The following is a 14,476-nucleotide window of genomic DNA, read 5'->3' on the forward strand; positions in this document are numbered from 1 at the left end:
TTTGGTGATGCATTTAGTCCAGTGCTTTCCAGAAAAGCATAGTTTTTTTGTCCTTATATTTCTTAAAAAATGTTTGTGTATATGCAGGTGTGTATGAGTGCATATGTGTGTGCAGGTGAGTATGTTTGTTGAGGCCATAAATTGATGTCTTTGATGTTCCTCAGGAGCTGCCCATCTTTTTTTCTGAGACAGGGTCTTTCACTGGAACTGGGAGCTCAATGATTAGGTCAGCTTGCCAGAACATACCAGGGATTTATTTGCCTTGCCTCCCCAGAGATGCTGTTACAGTACCTCCTTCTTAACGGGTATGAAGAATCAAACTCAGGTCCTTAGGTTTGCTTAGTTTGGTAGTTTGAATGTAATTGGCCCCCTATAATCTCATAGGGAATGGCACTTTTAGGAGGTGTGGCTTTGTTGGAGTAGGTATTGATAAGAAAAGGGCAGCTCCGCCGGCACAAGAAATCCAATTAGGTCAAATCAAACCAAATCAAAGTGCCCATCGTTTTATTAAGAATGACCTCCTCTGGTGGCCGAGTGCAGGGTGGGAGACAGGACAGCAGGGAGCCCGAGCAGACATGAAAACCACATGTTTCCCCTCTAGGACCTCACTTAAATACCCTGTGGGAGTGGTCCTGAGCCAGCCCTCCCCCCCCCCCCGAAAGGTCAAGACCTGGCATTCTGGGATTTGAAGTCCAGAGAAAAGCAGCTCCCAGGCCAGGGGCTGGGGCTATGCTCCCAATTTAACAGGTATGGCCTTGTTAGAGGAAGTGTGTCACTGTGGAGGTGAGATTTGATGTCTCTTTTGCCCAAACTTCCCTTAGAGTGACACTTAGACCAGTTCCTGTTGCCTGCAAGATGTAGTATTCTCAGCTACCTCTCCCGCACCATTTGCCTTTATGCTTTCATGCTCCTTGCCATGAGGAAAATGGACTAAACCTCTGAAAACTGTAAGCCACCACATTTAAGTATTTTCTTTGAAAGAATTGCCATTATCGTAGGGTCTCTTCACAGCAATAGAAACCTAACTAAGACATATAGCATATCATTTTCAGTTTACAGGTTACATATAGTCCATCTTTAAAGGAGGCCAGGACAAGAGCTCAAAGGAGAAACTGCAGCAGAGACAATGGAGGAATGTTACTTACTGGCTTACTTTTAATCACACCTTCAAATTTCTTTCTTATACATCCCAGACTCACCTAGCTAGAGATGGAGCCATTCATTGTGTGCTAGTCTCTCCTACATAAATCAGCAATCAAAAAAAGTCCCCACAGATCATCTGATGAGGCAAATCTTAACTGAGGTTCCCTCTTCCTATAGTCTACCTTAATACTAGAATTCTGGTTTGGTTGAATCCAACTCTAGATTTTTTTCAGGATGTTTAAGACTTAATTCCAGTGTGTGTACTGTTGGTATTGCTGTTTAAAAATCTGTTATCTGTGTTTCTTGTTCATTTATAAATGGATTATATTTCCTTTTCAATAAGTTTTAGTATCTTTTTTGTTTTATGAAATTGTATAAGTATGCAGTTATGTTTTGTTTTGTTTTATTCAGTGTGGTTATATATACTTATATATCTTTATATACTTGGTGGTATCCTTTCAACTTTGAGGTCCCCTTTGTCCTGGTTAGTTTGGTTGTCAACTTGATGCACCTGGGAAGAAATAAGCCCTTTCGTCACCGTGTTGGGTTTGGTCTGTGTTTTATCACAGAGCAGATAGTAAACTAGAACATTGTCTATTCTTTGCTAAAATTGACATCAGCATAATTTCTTCCTTTCCATTTATTGTGGACTTTTAAGATATATTTTTGACCTTTTGGATCAATCTTTTAAGATGTTTATCCTAGCCAGGCGGTGGTGGCACACGCCTTTAATCCCAGCACTTGGGAGGCAGAGGCAGGCGGATCTCAGTAAGTTCAAGGCCTGCTTGGTCTAGAAAGCAAGTTCCAAGACAGTCAGGACTGTTACATAGAGAACCCCTGTCTCAGAAAAAAAAATCTTGCATTTATTTTAGGAGTGTAATATTTTCTGTGTCCTTAAAAATACTGTATTTTGCTGGGTGGTGTTGATTTAATCCTAGCACATGAAGAGGCAGATGCAGGAGGATCTCTGTTTGAGGTCAGCCTGGTCTACAGGGTGAATTCCAGGACAGCCTTGACTGTTTACACAAAGAAACTCTGTCTGGAAAAAAAAAGATACTGTATTTTTTGTTGTTGTTGCTACTTTTAATTTTTCTTTTATTTATTTGTTTCTGCCATTTGAGGTTCATTTTACTCTTTGTATTTTAAGGATTTTGTGTGTGTGAGGAGGAAACTTCCAGTTCTCTGAGTGTAGGATACAATATTGGGAGCAGGTCAGCTGAAGGGAATATGCTAAGAGTCCCCATGACCATCCTGGTGTCCAAACTCATAAGAGGACTTGTGGAACTCTAATATATTCCTTTCTCAGCTAAGATGTTTAACAGTAAAAGAATGTGAAGAAAATGTGGGAAAAAGAAAAGATTCACAGGGTGAAGCCTTCAAAAAAACAAGGCACAAGCTTCTACAAGTCTTTCTTCAAAGCAGTTCCACAGGATATGACTATAGTTGTGGCAAGGTATCTGCCTAAGGTTTATATTGGGGACTGCATGTGTTGTAGGCACTTGTAGTATATATCTGAATTCTGGACTCTCAGGAAGTAGGTATTTTACACAAACCATATTATTTATACTGTTTAGGTGTAGTAAGTCATCCTTCTCTCTTAGGGAGTTGAAACCTTCCAGAAATTTGAGTTCTAAGAGATCAGCCAAGGATTGACCTAAAAGCTTCTTTTTGGAGTGGGGGGAAGAAACAGGGTTTCTCTGTGTAAGCAGTCCTGACTGATCTGGAACTCACTTTGTAGACCAGACTGGCCTTGAACTCACAGAGATCTACCTGCCTCTGCTTCCCAAGTGCTGGGATTAAAGTTGTACACCACCAGAGCCCAGCTAAAGCATCCTTTTTAAAGGCTGAAGTGTTAAGCTGACATGTTAGCTCTTCTGTACAGGGACCATGTGCAGGGTTCCAGACACATTTGCTGTGGGATAATGCTCTTGTAAACTGTAAAGGTTTGTCACTTGTATTAGTTTAATATAATGCTGATTGGCCAGTTGCCAGGCAGGAATTATAGGTAGGGCGACCAGACTAAGAGAATTCTGGGAAAAGGAAAGACAAAGATTCAGTCACCAGCCAGACACAGAGGAAGCAAGATGAGAAAGCCTTACTAAGAAAAGGTACCAAGAGTGGCTAAACATAGACAAGAATTATGGGTTAATTTGAGTTGTAAGAGCTATTTAATAATAAGTCTGAGTTAATATACCAAACAGTTTATATTAATAATATAAGCCTCTATGTGTTTCTTTGGGACTAAACAGCTGAGGGACCTGGCAGAACAGAAACCTCCATCTACAAATGGTGCCCAAAAGTTTGACAAGAATTTCCACATAAAACTTGAGAAAGCTTTAATAAAAAGGATTGTAGAGAGACAAGAACAGAGTCAAGTGAAGCTTCTTGCTAACTGTCTTTTCTCTGTTAGCCTTTGTTTGCTGGCAGTAAGCAGATGCACAGCTTCTTTAAGAGAGGCTTCCTGATTTAGTGTTAATGGCAAAAACCTTGTAGCTCTTCTAAGAAGCTCTGCCACAAAACATAATGGTGTTTATGAGCAACCAACATCAGGCTTCTTGGTGGTGGCATGGACCTAGAAATCCTACAGAGTTGTGGCAGTAAATGTGTCTCCTACAAGTATCTCTGCCATGAAGCTGGATTCTCAAAAAGCTAAGGAATGGGGAGGAATCAGCTGCCAAAGCCACAGCTTTAATGCTAGCTATATCACTTAGCAGATTAAAAACTTAATCAGTCAGAAAAAGATAGAGATATACAGTAAAGACAGATTCAAGTAAAAAAAGAACACTATTTAGTTTATAGAGCATTTATAAATAAATATACATAGGCTTGGGAGAGAAAAGTAAAAAGATAGAGAAAGTCCTTTAAAAAAAGAAATAAAGTTGTTGTGCAAAGTGTGAGCTCTAGGATAGAAAGAAATACACAGAGAAACCCTGTCTCAAACCCGAAAATTACAAATAAAAATAAAAGAAATAGAATTTTTAAAAAGCCACATAAAGATAGAAAATACACATAGAGTCTGAATATTTTATGTTATTGGCATTATCTTTGAATTGTTTGACTGCTGAGGAAGGAGCAACAGCTGCTAAAAGACATTTAATTATGACTGCTGTTAGATTAATATAACCTATATATTTTGGAAATACCTTAACTTCAAATTTAAGTCAAAAGATATGTTACTTTGGAGAAAAGGCGTTACTTTTGTTTCCACTGGAAACATCCATGAGAAGCTATGGATTCATTCTTGGTTATGAAAAATAAGGTCTGATAAGGAAGACCCCTTGAGAAGTCTGCAAAGGGAATGAATGGCCAAGATGATCCACCAATTCAGACCACCTCTGTTACAGTTTCTCTGAGTTCTGCATCCAGAACAGCTTTAAGGCTGCTGGCTGAGATAATCAAGCCTCACACAATACTCCAGTTAGGACTTGACCATAATCCTAAATATTCTTTGTGTCCCCATAAGATTATCAGCACCCCAATCAGCAAGAAGTAGCCTAGAAAATTGCACCCACATTCCCAAAAATGGATTGTGAATGTTTGTCTTTGTTTAGCATGTTGGTTACAAGTTATTATGGATAAATGGTCAGGGAAAAAAAGCTAAATAAAGGAAATTAGATTCAGGGGTTTCGTTTTTGAAAAGAAAAAAGGGGAAATGCTGTGGGATAATGTTCTTGCACACCGTAAAGATTTGTCACTAATATTAGTTTAATGAAACACTGATTGACGAGTAGCCAGATAGGAAGTATAGGTGGGGCGACCAGACTATGATAATTCTGGGAAGAGGAAAGGCAGAGTATGTCTCACTGAAAAAAAAGGTACCAAGCCATGTGACTAAATATAGGCAAGAATTATGGGTTAATTTAAGCTGTAAGAGCTAGTTAATAATAAGCCTGAGCTAATAGGTCAAACAATTTATATTTAATATAATCCCCTGTATGTTTCTTTGGGACTGAATGGCAATGGGACCAGGCGGGTCAGAAACTTCTGTCTAGCCACATTTGAACATTTTTTTAACCTCAGTTTAGCTTTGATGATTGGCTTGAAGCTCTGTAGTGTTTTATTTATATTACATCCCATCTAAATACTGAAGATATTTCTTAAAAGAAACATTCATAATGAGTGTCATATCCATATTAATTGTTTTTCTCATTTCTAGCAAACAAATATTTGAGCATTTCCTATAAGAAATAATATAGATCATTTTTATGTATGTTGAAAATGGTTCCCAGAAGTAAAAATCACAGCCTTAACTTTATTCTCAAAATGGTGGGATTTAAGAATGAATTCCAAAGCAAGGTCTCTTCTCTAATTGTCCATGTCATGAGAATGAACCAGCATTCTCAATAACAATATGAGTGCCATCTGTATTATACTTTGCGTGTAACTTAACAGGCAAAGGCACCAAAAAGTAACTTCCTTATCACTGAAGCATGTCTCAATTACTTTTCTGCTACAGTGATAAAATAATCCGACAAAAGCAACTTAGGGTTGAGAGGGAGTTTTGGCTTACACTTCTAGAGAGATATAACCCACCATGTCAGGAAGGCCTGACTGGGGCCCATGGTGGCAGGAACAGAGAGCTGGCTCTATTGTATCCACACTAAGGAAGCAGAAAAACAGGAGGATGTTGGACCAGGTTATAAAACATCAAAGCCTCCCCATGGTAGTGTACTTCCTTCTGCAAGGCTCTACCCCCTAAAGGCTCTGTAACCTTCCCAAACAGCACCAACAACTGGTGTTCAAATTTATGAACCTATATAGGACATTTCTCATTCATATCCACAGCAGAGCATCAGAACTCTACAGATGTTTAAGAAGTATCTGTGTTAACAGTTATTTTCTCAAATAAAATGTGAGTAAACAAATTGTGTGTGTGTGTGTGTGTGTGTGTGTGTGTACCACAGTAAGGTTTCTAATCAAATCTTCCCTTCCACCTCTTTTTGAGATAGGGTCTCTCTTATACTATTGCATTGCATTCTCCAAGCTAGCTAGACTTCAAGCTCTGCTTTTCCTGTCTCAAGTTTATTTTATTTTTTGTACTTTATTGTAAAAAATGCTGAAGTTATAGATGTACTGCACATAGCATATTGGGGTCAAATCCAGGTAGCACATAGCAAGTGCTTTCACCCACTGAGCCATCTATCTGACTGAAGCTCCATTTTTAAAAATATAACTCCTAGTTTATTATTCCAGTGCTGCATTCTCTATTATACATTGCATGTAGCTCTTTAGGAGTTCACGTTGACACCTTGATACAAGGGAAGTTATATCAGGTTTTTGGTTTTATTTAGATCAAGGAGCTACAAGAAAAATGGAGTAATTATTTCTGGTTTCTATTTTGCTTTTTCGAGATAGGATCTCACGTTGTACCCCTGGCTGGCCTGAAATTCACAATCCAAAGGTGACCTTCCTGCTACAAATTCTTCAGTGTTGGGATTATAGGAGTGAGCCACTACACCCAGTCTGGATTTTAATTTTTTCAGTTTCAGATTTAAGGACTCTGATAATAAATTATTAGCTCTTTGACATGTCTGAACCATTTGTCATAATTTTAGGCCTTTAGATTTTCTTTATCTCGGCCACTTCAGTCATATGGTTACTGCTGTGACTCCTGTAGATGTTCTTGTGTTATGGTCCTCATCATTGGTGGAAGGAATAAAAGAATCTTGACTATATTCTTGGTTTGCTTTCTATTGCTGTGCTAAAACCCCATGACAAAAACTAGTTGGGGAGGAAAGGGTTTATTTGGCTTGTAGGTTGCAGTCCATCGTCAGAAGTCAGGTAGGAACTCAAGGCGGGAAGCCGGAGGCAGAAACTGAAGCATCACGGAGAAGCACTGCTCACTGGCTGGGTCAGCCTGCTTCCTCCACGTCCCAGGACCACCTGCCCAGGGACGACACCGCTTACAGTGCACTGGGCCCTTCCATATCAATAATCAGTCAAGAAAGTGTCCCCACAAGCTTGCCTGCAAGCCAGTCTGATGGAAACTTTCTCAGTTGAGGTTTCCGCTTTTCAGATTAGTTTATGGCAAGTTGACAAAAAAAAAAAAAAAAAAAAAAGGAAAAAGAAAAGAAAAAAATAACCAATGTAGATGCCTATGAAAATGTGGTGAGCACATTATTTATTGGTCTGGTATCATATACCAGAGGATCCCACTTCATGCGATCTTTTTCAAAATCCAATGATGACTGGCTACGTGGCACATAACTTTAATCCAAGCATTTGGGAGTCAGAGGCAGGTATATCCCTATAAATATGGGCCAAGTCAGGTCTATATAGCAGGATCCAGGCCAGCCTTGGCTACATAGTGAGACTCTGTCTCAAAAAACAATAACAAAAATATCCAATGCTTGTTTGGTAGAAATAGGAATAAAAATTCATCTAAAATTCATATGGACTCATAAGGGGCCCTGCACAGTTAAAATAATTTTAAAGAGCGAAGATGAAGGATTCACACTTGTTGACTTCAAAACTTATTACCAAGTTATAATAATTAAAACAGTGTAAAATTAGCACAACAATAGACATAAGTGAAACTCTTGTGAATTGCTGGTGGAAATGTGAACTGCTACAGTTTCCTTCCAAAAACAGGTTAGTCTGGATGTGGAAACACACACCTGTGATGCCAGAACTCAAGAGGTGGAGGCAGGAGGATAACAAGTTCAAAGCCAGTCTAGACCAAAAAACCAAGACTGTCACAAACAAAATAGAGTCAAGTGAAATGGATTTTTTTCTTTTAAAAAAGAGAATAATATGGTGATACTAAACCTAAGCATAGGGTCACCACATGGTCTAGCAATTCCCCTCTAGTGAGATCCTGTCTCCACCAGAAAAGAAGAGGAGGAATGTAAGTTGCACCATACCTGCCTGATCCCAGAGAAAGCTCAAACATGAGCAAGGAAGAGGCCAAATACATTAACTGTCATAACTCACTATCTACAAATTAAGAATTAGAAAAAAATTTCCCAGTGTGTTCCTCTTTTTTCTATTTTCTTGGAATAGCTTGAGAACTTTACAGGGAAGGAGCTAGATTGTTCCTCTGTGGTCAACAGTTTTCCTAGACTCTTTTTGGTCTACATTTTTATGACAAGACAATACACAGTGAGCAATTGAGAAGGCAGAGCTATTAGTTGCATCCGAGCCAAGGGGAGGGTAGTACTGCCAGGGGAAGGGAGACAAGGCAGCTTCTCACAGGCTGTAGACATCTGTCTTAGGAACCAGAATGTCAATGCTGTAGCACCAAAACGAGTGTTATTTAAAATAATTAAAAAAATACAGCCCAGACTGATACCTCAGCTGATCTCTTTATGTCTAAACATACCCTAGGACTGTACCCTGAATCACTAACTAAAACATCTTTCATTTTTTTCAAGATTCTTCAAGAGATAAGAGAAATGAGAAGATGGTTTTCATGGTATATCCTACCAGTCAAATAAATATGTGAAATGTTGAAGCAAATAGGTTTGGATAGGTATTACATTAAATTTGTAGCCTGCTTGGAGTGTATTACCTTTGTAACAGTATTAAATCTTTTCATCTATGAACTTGGGCTTTCTTTCTTTTTATTTGTGTCTTTGATTCCTTCCAATAGAGTATTGGGACTTTTCAGTGTAGAGCTCTTTGACTTTTAGCTTAAGTTTATTCCTACAAGTATTCTTTCTGGTGCTTCTATAAAGTCATTGTTTTCTTTCCTTTTCATTTTGTTTACTTTTCAAGCTTTTGTAGCTACGATTGTCCTGGAACTAGCTCTGTAGACCCAGCTGGCCTGAAACTCAGAGATCTGCCTGCCCCTGTTCCTGAAGTTGTGAGCCACCAAGCAGTGCTTCAAAGTCACTGTTTTCTCAATTCTTTTCAAATTCTTTATTCTTAGTGTATAGGAACATAGGTGATTTTGTGTGTGTGTGTGTGTGTGTGTGTGTGTGTATGTGTGTGTGTGTGTGTGTGTTTTAATCTTACAAGATTAGTAAATTTATTAGTTCCATAGGTGAGTAGGTGTGGGGGAAGTGTTGAGGGTTGGGTGTGTGATCTTTAAGATTTTCTGTATGATATACTATCATTTGTGGATAGAAATACTTTTACTTTTTTATTTATAGTTTGGATGTTTTATTTACTTTTCTTGCCTATTACTCTGGCTAAAACCTCATCTACTGTGTTGAATAGAAGTGGCAGATGTGAACATGCTTTTTTTCTGTTCCTGTCTTATATCTTTGGGTGACATGTTAGCTATGAGTTTTCATCTATGGCCTTCATTATGGTGAGGCAGTTTGCTTTTATTTCTAGCTTTGTTGAGAAATTTTATCTTGAAAAGATGAAAAATTTAATCAAGTATGATTTTTTTGCATTGAGATAACCAAATGTTTTCCCTTTGAAGTTATAAAGTTAGCACCTCTATGATAGAAAACCTAGGAAAAGAAAACACAAAATTTAAATTCAGGCCTGAATGAACAATGTGAAGAGAGAACTTTCTCAAGTTGTTAAGATGCATTCACACACACACACACACACACACAAATATCTGCAGCTAATATACTGAATGGCAGAATATTGGATGCTTGTTTTATGTGCACTCTCACGCCCACACAGGTATATGTGAAGGCCAAAGAACAACCTTATGTATCATTCTCAGAACACCAGCTCTCCTTAGAAACAGTATCTGTCATGGAGAGAAATCCCACCAATTAAGCTAGATTGGCTGGTCACAGAGCTCCAGTGATAGTTTCTGCTTCCCCATTGCTGAAATTATAAACATACCATCACACATGGTTTTTTAATGTAGGTTCTGGGAATTGAACTCTGCTCCTTATGCTTACAAGGGAAGTGCTTTACTGACTAGACCATCTCTTCATCCTGGATGCTTTCCCTATGAGATCACAGCCAAGAATGGTGTAGAAAGTTACCATGTTCTTTGTATGACTCCAGAGATAGACCTGCCTGGGGTGGTAGTGAGGGAATGAAGAAAAGACAGACAGCTGGACATATGTATATACAGAAAATCTGGGATTGGGTGATGGGCTCTGATGGAGAATGGGCAGTACTTTGGAAGCTCATCATGCTTAATGTATAGAGTTTAACAGAAACATGAGGTCATTGAACGCTACTGAACAAGGAGGTGGGGCTGTTATATACAGATAAGCAAGGTGACAGGGTTTATAGTATATAGTTCCACCAAGGACAGAGGTTTAACTAATTTATGTAGGAGCAGTCTCTATAGCAGAGCAGTCTTCAGGCTGTAAATATCCTGGAGATATTTACAGGTAAGAGAAGCTATAGTGGACATTTTCTGCACACACTGTCAACACTAGCCCATGGTCCTCCGAGGAAGACTTTGCCATCCCTCTGAGCTCTAGACAATGAGGTGCTTGATATGACTGTGCCCGTGCCAACAGCAAACATTCACTCAGGACCTGATTCACTCAGGGCTTCCTTCAATCTCTACAGAAAGTTCTCATCTATGCAACAAAACATATAAAGAGAGAACAAAAGACCAAAAAAAAAAATCAGAAAGGAAAATATGTCCAGGTCGTGAGATAACACAATTGCTTTAGTAGAAAATATCAAGAATCTACAATAGAGCAATAAGGTAATGTGTTCAAACAACAGTATTTTATAAAAATAAAAATCAACATTGGAAATGTAACTATACAGTAGAGAAATTTCTCTTTGCAGTGAGTAGCTGTCAATGTAGAGATGCATAACTGGTCGAAGTGCTGAGAATAAGTAATGTTGAGTGCTTAGCCTTAAACTGGACATCTGTAAGTATTCGACCAAGATTCAGGAAGCACTATGGAAGGGTGTTTAGGCCTGTGTAGTGGTAGTGGAAGGAGGGATTTTGTGGTAGATATGATCAAGAGACATCGTATGCATGTACAAGCTTTCAAAAAATGAACAAAGATACTCTATTGAAATGTATACATGAAGCTAGGCTGTGGTGGTGCACGCCTTTGATCCCAGCACTGGGGAGTCAAAAGTAGGGGGATCTTTGTGAGTTCGAGGCCAGCCTGGTCAGTAGAGTGAGTTCCAGGACAGCCAGGGATACTCAGAGAAACCTTGTCTCAAAAACAAAACAAAACAAAACAAAAATCTCAAAAATAAATAAACAAGAAAAACTATGTATGTTGTGGCATATGCCTGTAATTCCAGAACTCAAAGGGCTTAGAGGCAGGTGTATCTCTTATCACTTCAAGGCTAGCCTGGTCTATACAGCAAGTTCCAGGCTAGCCAGAGCTACATAATAAGACATTATATATAAAAAAATCTTTTATTTCTAAAAAGCAATGTTCTGATGGAACACACTGCTGGATTAGGTTTTTAAAAAAACTCAGAATGAATTAGATATAATGAACCATCTTCAGGTCCTCGTTTCGGCAGCATGTATACTAAAATTGGAACGATACAGAGACGGTTAACATGGCCCCTGTGCAAGGATGACACGCAAATTCGCGAAGCGTTAAAAAAACAAACAAACAAACAAAAAAAGAACCATCTTCAGTAGAGGTGGACTTGTCTTCAAGAGTGTGATCTTAGCCGGGCGGCGGTGGCGCACGCCTTTAATCCCAGCACTCGGGAGGCAGAGGCAGGCGGATCTCTGTGAGTTCGAGACCAGCCTGGTCTACAAGAGCTAGTTCCAGGACAGGCTCCAAAGCTACAGAGAAACCCTGTCTCGAAAAAACCAAAAAAAAAAAAAAAGAGTGTGATCTTCTCTAGTGGAGGATCCAAGTTCATTGCCCAGCAAGTGGCTCACAGCTGCATGCAACCTATGGATGGGTGTATCATCTTCTGGCCTTTATGATAGTACCTGCACACACACACACACACACACACACACACACACACACACACACACACACCTCTATCTCTCTAATATTTTTTTTTTAAAAAAAATATCCTCAGATAGTAACAGAAGAGTCCCACAGGCCTCTTCTAAGGAGCATGGAGTAGCCAGTCTTGGCCTGGTATTTCAATAATAGACTGTGATGTGTCCAGTTTTTGTCATTTTGCTTTAAAAATGATGTAGATTAATTCGCATACCAATAGAATACCAATAGGCCACAATCATAAAAATCAATAAAACAATAGTCTAGTTATTGGCTTTGCCTTTTTTTTTCCTGCTGGAGCTTTGCCGAGATTTTTCAGTACAATACTACAAAGGTCCACAAGATGGCAACAGAACTCTAAAATACTTTCAAAAACTAGCTTTGGAAAAGATCTGGTATTGCCCTGATGAAAGTAAAAGTTTAAAAATGTCCGGTGGCGGTGCACACCTTTAATCCCAACACTCGGGAGGCAGAGGGAGGCAGATCTCTGTGAGTTCGAGGCCAGCCTGGTCTACAATACCTACTTTCAGGACAGCTAGGGTTGAGAAACCCTGTCTCGAAAAACAAAACAAAAAAAGTCTCGTTCAGAATTTATGGATTTGTTTCAATGCTTGCTCTGCTAGTTTTTGCAAGGTGTAACCTCTGTTTCGATAAATAACACTGCTAAAGAGCAATGTTGCTGAGTTAATTTGATGTTTGTCTCAGGTTCTAGCAGACATTAAAATTGTCTCCTTAACTCTCTACTCTCTCTATGACCTCTGTTATGTCTCTGTTATGACCTCTAGTCCCTGGTCCCTGTCAACAAAACTTGAGAACCTAGGGCTGAAGAGTGCTTATTGCTCTTGAGAATTTGGTTGTCAGCACTCACATAGCAGTTCACAGTCACTGGTAACTAACTATAGCTCCAGAGAATCCAACGCATCTTCTGGCTTCCTTGGTTTCTTACATGCATGTGGTGCATATAAACTCATGCAGACATAGAAGGAAGGGTATATAAGAGGAATTAGAAGGGAAAAAAGGAAGGAAAATTATATAATTATAATATAATCTCAATAAATAAAATTTTTAGATTAAATTTCAAAAACCCTTCATAAACTGTAGTAGGAGGCAGCTTGTTTGTTCCTGACTGCTCAGCCCTGAAATAACCACACAGAAACTATATTATTTGCAATACTGTTTTTCCAATAGCTTAAGTGTATTTCTGACTAACTCCTATATCCTAAACTAACCCATCTCTGTGTATCACCACGTGGCTGTGACTTACTGGCAAAATTTCAGCATGTCTGTCTCTGGAGGCAGCTTCATGGCTTCTTCCTGACTCCACTTCTTTCTCCCAGCATTCAGTTTAGTTTTCCCTGCCTAACTCTACTCTACCCTATATCAGGCCAAGCCAGTTTCTTTATTTATTAACCAATAAAAGCAACACATATACAGAAGGACTTCCTACATCAATAAACCACAGAAGACAGTGTAATGCAGTGGTAAGGGAGTGAATTCCAGAGGCTTCTTGCTTGTGTTGAAATATAGCCCATAAGTTACTATTTGTTATTCATCAATCACTCACTTGTGTGTCTCAGTTTCTCTTTCTGCAAGATGGAGATTATAGTGCCCTTTATACTGGATTATTCTTGGGGTTAGTTCAGGTTGAAAAGTATGAATGCACTTAAAATAAATCTAGCACATGAAATGTAAAATTTTGTGGAATTCAAATTTAAGGATTTTTTCTAGTCATGTATGGAGTTACCTCAATTTGATTTTGATTTATTAACCAGATTAATGGACTGCTGAGGATTTTTTTCCTGAGGGGGGAGGGAAAGTCTAGCTGGGCAGTGGTGGTGCACACCATTAATTAATTAATTTCAGGAGACAGAGGTAGGCAGGATCTCTGTGAGTTCCAGCCCAATCTGGTCTACAGAGCAAGTTCCAGACAGGGTTGTTATATAGAGAAACCTTATCTCAGAAAACCAAGAATGAAAGAAAGAAAGAAAGAAAGAAAGAAAGAAAGAAAGAAAGAAGAAAGAAAGGAGGGAGGGAGGGAGGGAGGGAGGGAGGGAGGGAGGGAGGGAGGGAGGGAGGGAGGGAGGGAGAGAGGGAGGGAGGGAGAGAGAGAGAGAGAGAGACAGAGAGAGAGAGAGAGAGAGAGAGAGAGACAGAGAGACAGAGAGAGAGAGACAGAGGCAGGTCAATCTCTATTGAATTTGAGGCTAGCCTAGTCTACATAGCAAGGTCTAAGTCAAGCCTACATGGTGAGATTCTGTCCTAAGGGAAAGAAGCCTGGGCTCAGTGAGTTTGCTCAATGAGTTAAGTAAGGCTTTTGCTACCAAGCCTGACAAGAACCTGAGTTCAGTACCTAGAACCTACATGGTGGAAGGAGAAAGACCACTCCTTCAAGATGTCCTCTGACACTATGGCACTTTTTCTTTAGATGAAAAGAAAAAAAAGAAAGGTTTAGGGGATTGAGGAACCAGCTCAGAAAGTGCTTGCTGTGCAAACATGAAGATTGGGTTGGTCCTGGGCCC

The 14,476-nt window shown here is 39.3% G+C and overlaps 1 non-coding gene across 1 annotated transcript; it reads left to right on the top strand.

The window, feature by feature from the left end:
- The first annotated feature begins 11,495 nt into the window (after positions 1–11,495).
- Positions 11,496–11,602, top strand: LOC119808512. Its single transcript, XR_005284452.1, has one exon. It is a non-coding gene; the product is annotated as a U6 spliceosomal RNA (small nuclear RNA).
- The last annotated feature ends 2,874 nt before the right edge of the window (positions 11,603–14,476 follow it).

The sequence above is a fragment of the Arvicola amphibius genome, chromosome 2 (assembly GCF_903992535.2).
Source record: "Arvicola amphibius chromosome 2, mArvAmp1.2, whole genome shotgun sequence".
In the NCBI taxonomy this organism is placed as follows: domain Eukaryota; kingdom Metazoa; phylum Chordata; class Mammalia; order Rodentia; family Cricetidae; genus Arvicola; species Arvicola amphibius.